This window comes from Atta cephalotes (assembly GCF_000143395.1).
Source record: "Atta cephalotes unplaced genomic scaffold scaffold00035, whole genome shotgun sequence".
NCBI classification, from domain to species: Eukaryota; Metazoa; Arthropoda; class Insecta; order Hymenoptera; family Formicidae; genus Atta; species Atta cephalotes.
Genome location: NW_012130099.1, coordinates 1,942,970 through 1,953,954, shown reverse-complemented (window position 1 = coordinate 1,953,954; position 10,985 = coordinate 1,942,970). Strand labels below are relative to the sequence as shown.

At 32.7% G+C, this 10,985-nt stretch overlaps 1 pseudogene; it reads left to right on the top strand.

The window, feature by feature from the left end:
* Nucleotides 1–8,805: 8,805 nt before the first annotated feature.
* LOC105621628 lies at nt 8,806–10,417 on the top strand (annotated as a pseudogene).
* Nucleotides 10,418–10,985: the final 568 nt, after the last annotated feature.

The window sequence follows — 10,985 nt, the reverse complement described above, 5'->3', positions numbered from 1 at the left end:
TAATTGGTNTCTGTATATATTACGTATACTAACAATATAGTACTAAGTAAATATATAATATATATATATAGTACGTTACTTATTATTATTAGTATATATATATATATATATATATATATATATATATATATATATATATATAAAGTAGTTTAAATCTATAAATTCTTAAACAATTGGAACTTCGGATCTTCGATCTTTATATTAAAAATTTTCCGACTCTAAATTACATTTTTAACTTTGAATCTAATAATTTAAAATTATCTGCAACTTAAGACGTCAAATTAATTTCCATTAGGCTCTGCTTAATCAAAGTAAAACGGAAAGAAAATTTAATTGCGAGATACAGAAGTTACAAAAATATGAGAACCGCTGAAGTGCTCAGTTATTTGCAGCGAGATTTGCAAAAATGACTGTTTAATTATTATTGTACTCGAGCGTGTAGCGTGCTGTTATCGGATCGCGAATTATATTCGGTCGTTAAACTCCATTTCCAATATGGAGTGTGCATTCTGAAAATGTTCAGGGATCACTGGCTATCCTTAATAACCTGCAACATGGTCAACTCGCGTAATTAACGCCAATTTTATTTCGATGAATTTGTCTGGCATATTTGTCGAATAATTGCTGGCTCCTCTCCCGTATTTTACATCCATTTTGACGAATTAATTAATAATATATTATCGGTAATAAATAGGAGAGCATTGTGACACAAAATTTAATTAAGATAATAATGAATAAAGAACATTAATGAAACTTAAATAAATAGCAGTAAAAAAGTAGACAATAACAAAATCAAATAACAGTAGGACTGGGAGTTACATAAATACAATCGAATTAATAAACATAAATCTAAGTAAATGAGAATTTCGATGTGTCAATAATTATCTTTCCAATTTTCATCAAAAGCATTGTTTTGAGAAATAAAACAACAAGAGACCGCAAATATCAATAAATGAACTCAATTTGTTCTTGTTATCAATTCAAATAACGTTGTATTTGCATTTGTTCTCAAAAGAGAGAGATTGTGAATAAAATTATAATTAGTAATACAAATATTAGTCCATTTCCATCTACATACAAATATTACATGCATTTATATTTCGTCTTATTGTCCAACAGTAACACTTTATGTAAATTTACTATATCAATATCTCCAAATTTTTAATTGCCAAAATAACAGGAATATGATTTACGATCATATTTTAACATAATAAAAGTTTCTATTAGAAATTTGTATATGGGGATTACGACGTGCGTCCTTCGCTAAATAATTGCTCGTTATTCTCGTCGCGCAAAAATCACGTCGGCGAAATGGCTTCCATCCGTTTGATAGTATTCGCGAAATGGGATACCTGTCTTTTTCGTTGGCTGGCTCATTGTTACAATAATTGGCTGTTATCCTTTGTCCTTTTGAAAAAAAAAAAAAAACAGCTAACCAAAGTTTGTCGTCGCGCTCAATTATTTATTTACATCGAGAGAAGTCCATGTTTATTTTTTCGTTAGAAACATAAAACAGACCTTATTTCGTTTATATGTCACGATTTACAATTATTACAGGTTACGCGCAAAAAGATTCGCCAAATAAACCGTGGATTTGTTTTTTATTTTGGCATTGAACTGCAATAGAATTTTTTTCTCACTTTAGCCAAGAGAATCAAATAAAAATCAACCAATAGAAAAATATATACTGTACGCAAATAATAATTACTTGTTTCAAGTATTTCGAAAGTTCCGGAAATCTATAAATTCGTCACAAGCCGAATTTATTCAAAATATATTCCGAATCCTAATAAGTTTAATACTTCAAGATTATTAAATTAAAACAAATTGAATTTTATTATTAGATATATAAAGTCACCTCTTGGATCAATTTTATAACACCCTTCAAAAAAAATTCTTGTTATGAATACACATTAATAAAGTTTCTCTAAAATTTGTTACAAGTATATATATTTTAAGATTATTATCGAGTATAGATTATCGAGTAAAATTTTCTTGAAGTGACAAAATCGTCACTTAAAAGAAGAAAAATAAATTGAGTAATGTTTTCTTAGGAATGACTTTTTTTGTGTGTACTTCAAAGTTCCAATTCTTAAGTTCCAAAAATATAATTCAGCTATAAAAAATTCATTAATTCAGCTAAAAAACAAATCTCGAGTTAACGTGCCAGTCGATTATACTTAGGTACCAATCGAATGTACTTTTCTGAAATTTGCTTTCAACTTTTGTCGACCCGATGATTCAAAACAAAATTCAAAATCCACAAAATGACGAAATCGAGAATCAAGGAGATTTTGCGCAGCGAGTATAATTCATAGATCCTCGTCGTCGCGATAAATGGCGTAAAAGCGACTCATTAATCTGGCCGAACGTGTTTTGGCGATGGAGCGAAACGCAAAATCGCAAATTGTGGATAAATTAATCATCGGGCCTGTCGGATGCCGCGCCAAAATCAAACGGCATCCCAAAGCGAGCCGTTCGACAGCTATTCGCGATGCGCAAACGATTCAAGTTGAGTCTCGAGAGCGAGTCACCGATCATGAATAATTTTCAGAATCGTCCCCTCCGCCTCGTGAATGGGAGATAATTGATGAATTAATTGAATCAGTCACGGGTCACGAGTCGAATAACCCGGGGAGGAAGGAAAGTCGGGGTGGATTGACTCTTTCTAAGAATAAAGAAAAATGCGATTCTTCGAAACACCGGCGGCTCTAAATTGGCCAATTAATTGAATCGGTCGTGGCTCTGGAGAGGAAGTAACCCGGAAAGAAATATCTTTATTATTAAGTATTTCTCCGGCTATTAATATCGGAAAATGTCCGGAATGTGTAAACGTAATTGAAAGCTTAATTAAATTATCCACCATTAATTCTAAAAAGGAAATAATCTGGAAAGAAATATCTTTATCATTAATTGATTATTAAACATATTAATGTCAGAAATGGAGTTCAGAATTAGTTAAATCGTTCACTGAATTCCCCGTCCAATTTCGAAAGAGAAATCTTTCGAGAAGATCTTTGTTATTTTATTAATCGAGTATATCCTATCGATTATGGAAATAAATGTCAAAAATGATAAATATAAAACGCGAGTATAATAATTAAAAAAAGTTAAATTACTCACTGCGTACAAATTAATTATGACAAGAAGATATCTCCAGAAAGAAATATTTCTAGCTGAAATTTTCAAAGTATTTTTTAATAAGAGATTAAAGAACAAAAGTATGTCGAGTAGAAATATGAGATACAAGGGAAATATGCAATTGTGATTAGAAGATTAATAAAATAAATTTTATTTAAAAAAAATTATAGGTACCAGGAAGAGAAAATGGAAGAAAGAAGCTTCAGAGAAATGTCACTCGAGATTACTTTTCATAGAAGCAAAGAACGTACAATTCGACGAAGAGAAAATAATAACATCGGAGAAATATCACTCGAAAAAGTCATTGAGTTTGAATGGTATAATTTGATCAAATATATCTCGAATCTAAGCTGTCAAATAATCCTATCAATAGCGATTTGTTTCACATAGAAAATATCTTAGCGAAAGATATTCTCTATTTTGAAGAACGTCTATATTAAGATTGTATGTGTCATGTCATGAAAATATTACAAAAATGTAAAAATTTCATAAATTTTGTCATATTGTTATGTCTAATCTAATTGTTATGTTTAAAATCTGTGTAAAATTTTAAAACAATTCTCTTATTATTACAAGTTATTTAATTTTTTATTAGCCTTGATTCTTATATAAAATTAAAATTCTGTAAATATTTGCAAATTTGATAAGATCGTAGCATTACGAATTAAATCATGCTTTTAAATATACACTGAGAAAAAACTAATCGATTTTAATAAATATTTAATTAAATACTGCAAACTAAATATTTATTAAATATAATATTGATACAAGAACCATTAATTTGATTTAGTAATCGTTATTTTTATTGAATAAATATTTATTTATTAAAATAAATGTTTAATTGGTATTGAACTAAATATTTATTAAAATTGATTGTATTTTTTCTCAGCCTACTAATAAAACTCTAATATAAATATTTATTAAAAAAATAAAAATTTATTTTGACCTATTTATTTATTTAAAAGTTGTTTACACCTGAAACATACAATAAAATATAACACCTACAATAAAATATAGTCGTTTCACTGTATAAAGCCATTAGTTGCACTGTGTAAAGCAATTAGTTGTTTTATTTTCTGCACTTATATTCCAGAACGTATTTAAGACAAAACTTTATTGGCCAATTACCTGATATTGGCTTTTTTAGCTAATTTTTTGACTATTATCTAGCTAATGTTGTATAAAACATCCTTAAGTTTCGAGCGTAATTTTCAGAAACAACTTTCAGAATCGATCGAGGATTTATCGGTTTCTCTTATTTTCAGAGGTACATAACATGGCTTAACAAGTTATGTTGGAAGAAAAAAGATGAATTTACCGGAAGAGATAATTGGGAGACTAATTAAACAGCTAAAGATTAATTCCGCGAGAGAGAACCATCTTCGGAGAATTAAATGTTACGTAATATTAGAAGCTCGCGTAGTCTCGTTGATCGATTCAGCGTTCAACTCGCGAATGGATCGTTCGCCCGAAGTTTCATGGCGTTTCAGATTTACTTTCATTAGGGAAAACGAGAACGACGCCAGGAAACAGCGTGCCGTCGAGGCATGAATTTCGCATCCCGCTTCGCGAATTTCGGCGGATTTACACGCTAATTAAGGCGCGCTTGCTTCCATATTTAACGCCCATGCATCGACTAAATGTCTCCGAATTCTCTTTGTCCTAGTTACGAGTTTATACATGGCGAAACATAAATCTTTCTAACGCAAAGCATTTAGGAAATATTAGCCTCTTTGTCAGTTATATATTATACCGGAACCGACGAGGTTTATTAGGTCAAGGAAAAACGTGGCAACGAACGCGATCCTATTCCCATGAAATGCAAAAGATTCCAAAGATTAAAGCTCTTTCACAGTTTGTACTTGACTTCCGCAAAGGACTCAAATCTGGAGTCAAACGTTTACTTACTTTACTTTAACTTCATTTGATAAGTAGGTACATCCTAATTGGTTGAAAATTGTATCGCGTATAAATATATAATTTATATACTGACATTCGCAGAGGCTCATAATATATAATAATACTAAAACGATAAGATTGATTAAATCAGAAAAACGCGATCCTATTCCTATGAAATAGGAGTCACAGGATAGCAAGAGAGTTCAAAGACTAAAGAGCTATTTCCAAAGATTAAAGCTATTTCATAGTTTGTACTTGACTTTCGCACTGAGAAAGACTCAAATCCAGAGTCGAGATGTTTGCGTTTACTTTAACTTCGTTTCGTAAGTACATCCCAATTAATTGCAAATTGTATCTATCGTGTTACGAATATATAACTTACGCATCGATATCCGCAGAGAATCGCATAGGCATTAAACTTGTTTAATCAATAAATGAACTGTAATGAAGAAAACTTCTAAAGCGGAGGAAGGTCAGGAGATTTAAGAATAGACATTTAACGACGTACTGATCATCGTGGAGAATTAAAAAATTAATGAGGAATAGCAAAAATGAAATGAAAGAGAAACGGAAAGTTAACAAAATGAATAAGGATTGTTAACGGACAATAATTATTCGAATTAGATTTGGTGATGGATTTTAATTGAGAAGAATTAAAGACCCGACGTTCATGTTTTTTCTTCCTTTTCCCATCTCAGCAATTTGTCACGTAAAATTCCCGCACTAATGAGTAAAATTACGCGATCGAAAGGACGGCGATCTATAAAGGGACTTATCCCGCCGGTCGCGAACACCCGCAGGCACCGCGAATTAATCTCGCCTAATCGCGGAAATAAAAGAGGAGCTTCATGGTGGAAGATTGAGCGTCCACGTCGTGAGATGGATCTCCTGGAGCTCGACGAACGCTGGACGAGCGCCTCGCCCCGGAGGTCGAATGGGTCCTCCGTCCTTGCCAAAGGAGGGCGACCACCATTTGTCCGTCTCGTTTGCAGCAGATCGGCAACGAATGAGAAATTGGTGCAGGAATTGTGAAAAGGGAGCGAGCTGACGCGAGGGCGGCTATGGATTTGTAGGAATGGACCAAAAGGACGGTTTCCTGATTTCGGATTCTCCCGCTGCGTCAGAACGATTTCACTGAAAAGAATCGTCTCTCCTCCTCCCCCTCCTCCTCCTCCTCCTTCTGCACCCTGCCATCCCGTCGTAACCTTTCCTCAAATCGGTCATGGCAATGGAATTGAATTTATAAAATTTAAATCTAAATCGGAACGTTGGATTTGGAAACAGAAGGTGTCAATCGTTGAATGTGGAAATATGCACAAATTTTTCGTGTAAATATAGAACCTTAAATTTTGATTAAAAAGCTTTTGTATAATATATAAATAAGAGTTCTCTTTTTAAAAGGTTAAATATGTTAAGCAAAGATTTCCTATTTATTGATACAAAAAAATAATAGATTATAAGGAAAGTAAGGATTTTACATTCTTTTATGCTTTTCATGTAATCTCTTTCGCTATATAATAAATCTATATTTTACGCAGCGACACCTACGTGAGCTTCTGTATTTATTATTTTTTTATTCTTCTGTACTTGCATTGTATTTTCCTATTTACGTTCCTTGATAAAATCAAGTAGTTTCTTTCTAGTTAATGTCTTATTGTAATGTGTATAACTGTTATTTTTTTCTTACTTTCATTTGCATACTTCGTTGCATTCGTTCTACTAAATCCAGCTAAGTTAATTTGTTATGCACAATTAAGTGCCGTTGTTATGTGTATGCCTGAGTGCATGCGGATGTGTTTATTGTGTCTTCATTATATCTTTGTTTCTTTCTTTTATATGCTTTGTAATTGTAAGTCTCATAGAAGCAGTCTTGTTGATACCTTATCTTTTGCTTGTGCTAGTCTGTTTCTGTAGCATTTAATTCGTCAGCCTTTAATACTTTGTATCTTGTCAGTGCCGTATAATAGCAATAAAGATTTTTAACATTATTCTTATTATTATTACCAGAGTTGGGTAGTTAACTTTTTTTTAATTAAGTTAAAGTTAACAGCCTTGAAAATTTAACTTAATTAAAATACAAGTTAATCCACAATGAAATTAATTGAATTAAAAATTAAGTTAATAAAAAAAGTAATTGAAAAATTAAAAGTTAAATTTGAGGATTGACTTCAAAAAAATCAACTTAAAAGTTAATAGTCACCGATAAAATGTAACTAAATTAAGTTAAAAAATTAAGAGTCTAAAATGTAACTTAACAAAGTTAAGTTAAAATTAATTAACTTTTTAACTTTTTAACTTAACTTTAACTTAGCACTACCCAATCCTGATTATTACAATTAAATAACTATTTTCTATGAAACTTCTAAAAAAATTAACTAGTTCCTGTTAATCCAAGAAATTCTACAATTCTCGAATTATCAAATCCTATCATTAACATGATGAAAATTACACCGTTAATTTCTCATATTTCTTTTCGATTCCTGCAGGTATCACCGATAACAAAGTAAAGTATGTATTAATATCATGGACCCTAGGATCCTGCTCCGTTCGGGTGCGGGGAACGGAAACTGATATCGCATATCTCGAACCGAAACGACATTTGTGTATTAAGAATCCCGGGCGTATATCGATTTCCCATAAGGACTTCTCTGAACTCGTTGTCGAGCCAGCGGGTGGCATACCTGGAAACGCGCGGCCCACGTGGCCTCGAGGAATCGATCGCTTTATTACCGAGTAGCAGTGGGTGCTGCGACGCGGACGGGGCACGAATTTATCGCGCCCGGGGTCGCTGCTCGCCTCCTCGATTCCGCGAACGCGATTAGGTGATTAGGCCCCGGGAAAACGCCTCGGTGATACGGTGCGGTCAAAGAGAGAAAGTCACAATCGCCTGGAGAAATCGGAAAGTCGCGATATTGAAACTATTGTAGCTTTAAAATTATCAATGATTAAATATCGCGTACACGGAACCTTGAATAAAGACCTGACCTTTTCGACACTAAAAAATTAGGCACCTTATTAATTATTATTTAAAGTTTCAGTTCAAAACTTGTGATATTTGCTGTAATAAATCATCCTTTGTTTCAAGAATGCAAAAGAATTTCAAATGAATGAAAAAAATATAAGTGTAATATTTTTTATTAAAGCTGCATAAACTCCAAGACTTTTAAATCCATACCTGTTGGTGTAATATTAACTCTATTAGATCTGATTTTATTGAATCATGTTAAAACATTTTTTTTTTAATTCAATTTAAAGGCAACAAAATTAAGTAATTAATTTTTTCAAAATTTTAACTGTTTTTTTAACATATACATTATTATGTATATTTGATCTGAGATAAAAATATTGATAGAATTAATAATTTTAATAAATATCTTCAAATTTGATATACGTTACAATGTATTTAGGATCTGAAAGGTCAACACGATGAGAATTATATAGATACCGCATGATGATAAATCCACTCCGATATTTTTTTAAGTACAAGTATTTTCTATTTTTGGTAAGGTTGATCTCCTTCTCTGCGGAAGAAAGGATGAATACTCCGATCGGGAATACTAGTTTCGACTGTCGCTACGTTAGCGTCACGATTGTGGCACGATTGTGAAGACCTGTGCAACGCCGCCACTGCAACACCATCAAAAGCCACAAAGAGAATCCTTTGAAAATATCAAATACTTTTCGTAGACCACCAGAGCTATTTCACGAACCAAGTGAAGTTGATAGTTGAAATAAGATTTCTTTCCGAGAAAAACAGCTTATTAGATGGGCTTCTCTACGTCAATAAGAGAACATCGCTTCAATAATTGTCAAAGTATGTAAGGTTTATAAAAGTTATTAATTAGCTAAAATAATAATTTACTTGCATCAGACAAGGTATATGATAGCAAAATTTTATACACTTACATCTCAACAATTTTTAAATAATTTTAAATACATTTTGATGCCGATTTACTTGTAACTTTAGATCACATAAATTAAATTAAAACGAGTCAAATTTAAATCTCCACTTTCTCAGTTCTGAATCACAAATTTGGAATTAAAGAGACATGAAGTGTTTCTAAGGTTAACCGTACATGTGTACCTAATATGACCCCAAATGTTACTTTTTTATCCTCACTGTACTGTAAATACTTGAAAATGTCATATCCTTTTTATATTCAGAAATGTTTCCTCTTTTTAATCTGACCAGTTTTCAATTTTAAACTCTTTCCAAAGAATTCCACTTTTTCTGAAAGCAAAAAAATTTAGCAAAGCATAGATTTAGCAAAAAAATTTGAAAAAATCCCAAAGCTTAGATGCCATATATAAGGTGATTTTATTTTCTTAATCGTTCCCCACAGACCTTTTGTTCTCCACATTTATTTTGTCTTCTCCATTGGTCTTCCATTCACTCTCGATTTTCGGCGGCACCTTGTTCACTACGTGTGCGTTTTACTCTTCTTATATTCATCCTGCGTTCGTCCGACGATCACGCGGACTTTCTGCGCTCACAGCGACGCAGAAACTCACGACACGAAGCGCGCCATTCGTAGACGAAGTTCCGGAAAAAGTTCTCTTCCGGACAGAATTTTCCAAGGAAAAGCACGGATTGCCGGCGTCTAGCCGGCCAGTTATCCCACGACGACGTCAGGAAAAACGACGACCGGAAGGCGAGAGAGGTCAGCCGGGGTTCACGCGAGTTCGACGGCCGGTCGATTCCGGAAATCGGAAGGGATGACGCCGTAGATACGAGTAAGTGCCACTGATGCCTAACGTAGCCAATATCCCGATACCGAGAGATAACTTTCGATATCTCTCTTGTAGATACCGAAATTTATGATCAAGGTCTTCAATTTTTAATTATCATTGGAATTAGGTGCCTCCATATTAAATTTACGAAATTCATAAATTTGATCATTTTAAAAATCTCAGCAGCTACAGCTTTGATTAAAAGTATAAAGCATCCCCCTCCCCCCCCCCACCACCACAAATTGACGTTAGCAAAAAATAGATTAAAGACAGTTGTACTGAAATGAATAATAATATTTATTATTTTTTTATAATTGTAATATTTTGTTCGTTTTTCTTTGAATTTTATTATTGCCTTTTCCGAGAAAATGCAATGAACTGAGAGTGCTTCATATTTATAAGGTCGAATTAATTTAATAAATTAATTAATTTAATAAATTATAACGTTCTCTCTTTTTCTTCTTTTCTCATAACCATTTCTCTGTGTAATCATCTTAAAGAGATCTTAATTCCAAATTGATTTAAAAAATTGAGCAATATTGAGCACCCTGTATAAGTCAAGCTTTTCGAATGCCATAACGTGAGTATGTGTATGTGCCTTTCTATTTGAATAACTGCAGCTCCTTTATCTTGGAACCAAGTATGACGTGCAGAGTCTTTCTTGGAAAACTTTGCGTTTCGCCTTGACATCCATTCGTTCACTTCGAGGAAATTTCGAGCGGAAAATCGATCACGCGACAAAACGGTATTGAGCCTTGACCGCGAACCATATTTGGCTTCATGAAAGAATGGCGAATGAAAAAAATAAATGAGAATGAAATGAAGAACAAATAGATAATGAATGATAAATGAATGGAAAAAAAAACAAATGGAGAACAAATGAGGAAGAAATGAGGAATAAGTGTAAAAAAAATAACAAAGGAAAAACAAACATAAGGAAGATGGAAAACAAATGAAGAACAAATTGAAAACAAATGAAGAATAAAACGAAGAACAAATAGAAGGCAAAGAAAAAAAAACGAATGTGGAATAAACATGGGAGAAATACTAAAAAAATCGAGGAAAACTCATAGAACAAACAAATGGAAAATGAAACATAAATAAAGGACAACTGGGAAACAAATGGGGAACCCCTCCAGTACAAGATAAGCAACGAATGGACAATTCATATTAGGTGAAATAAATATTTAATCCTCAAATCTCACGCTAGAATC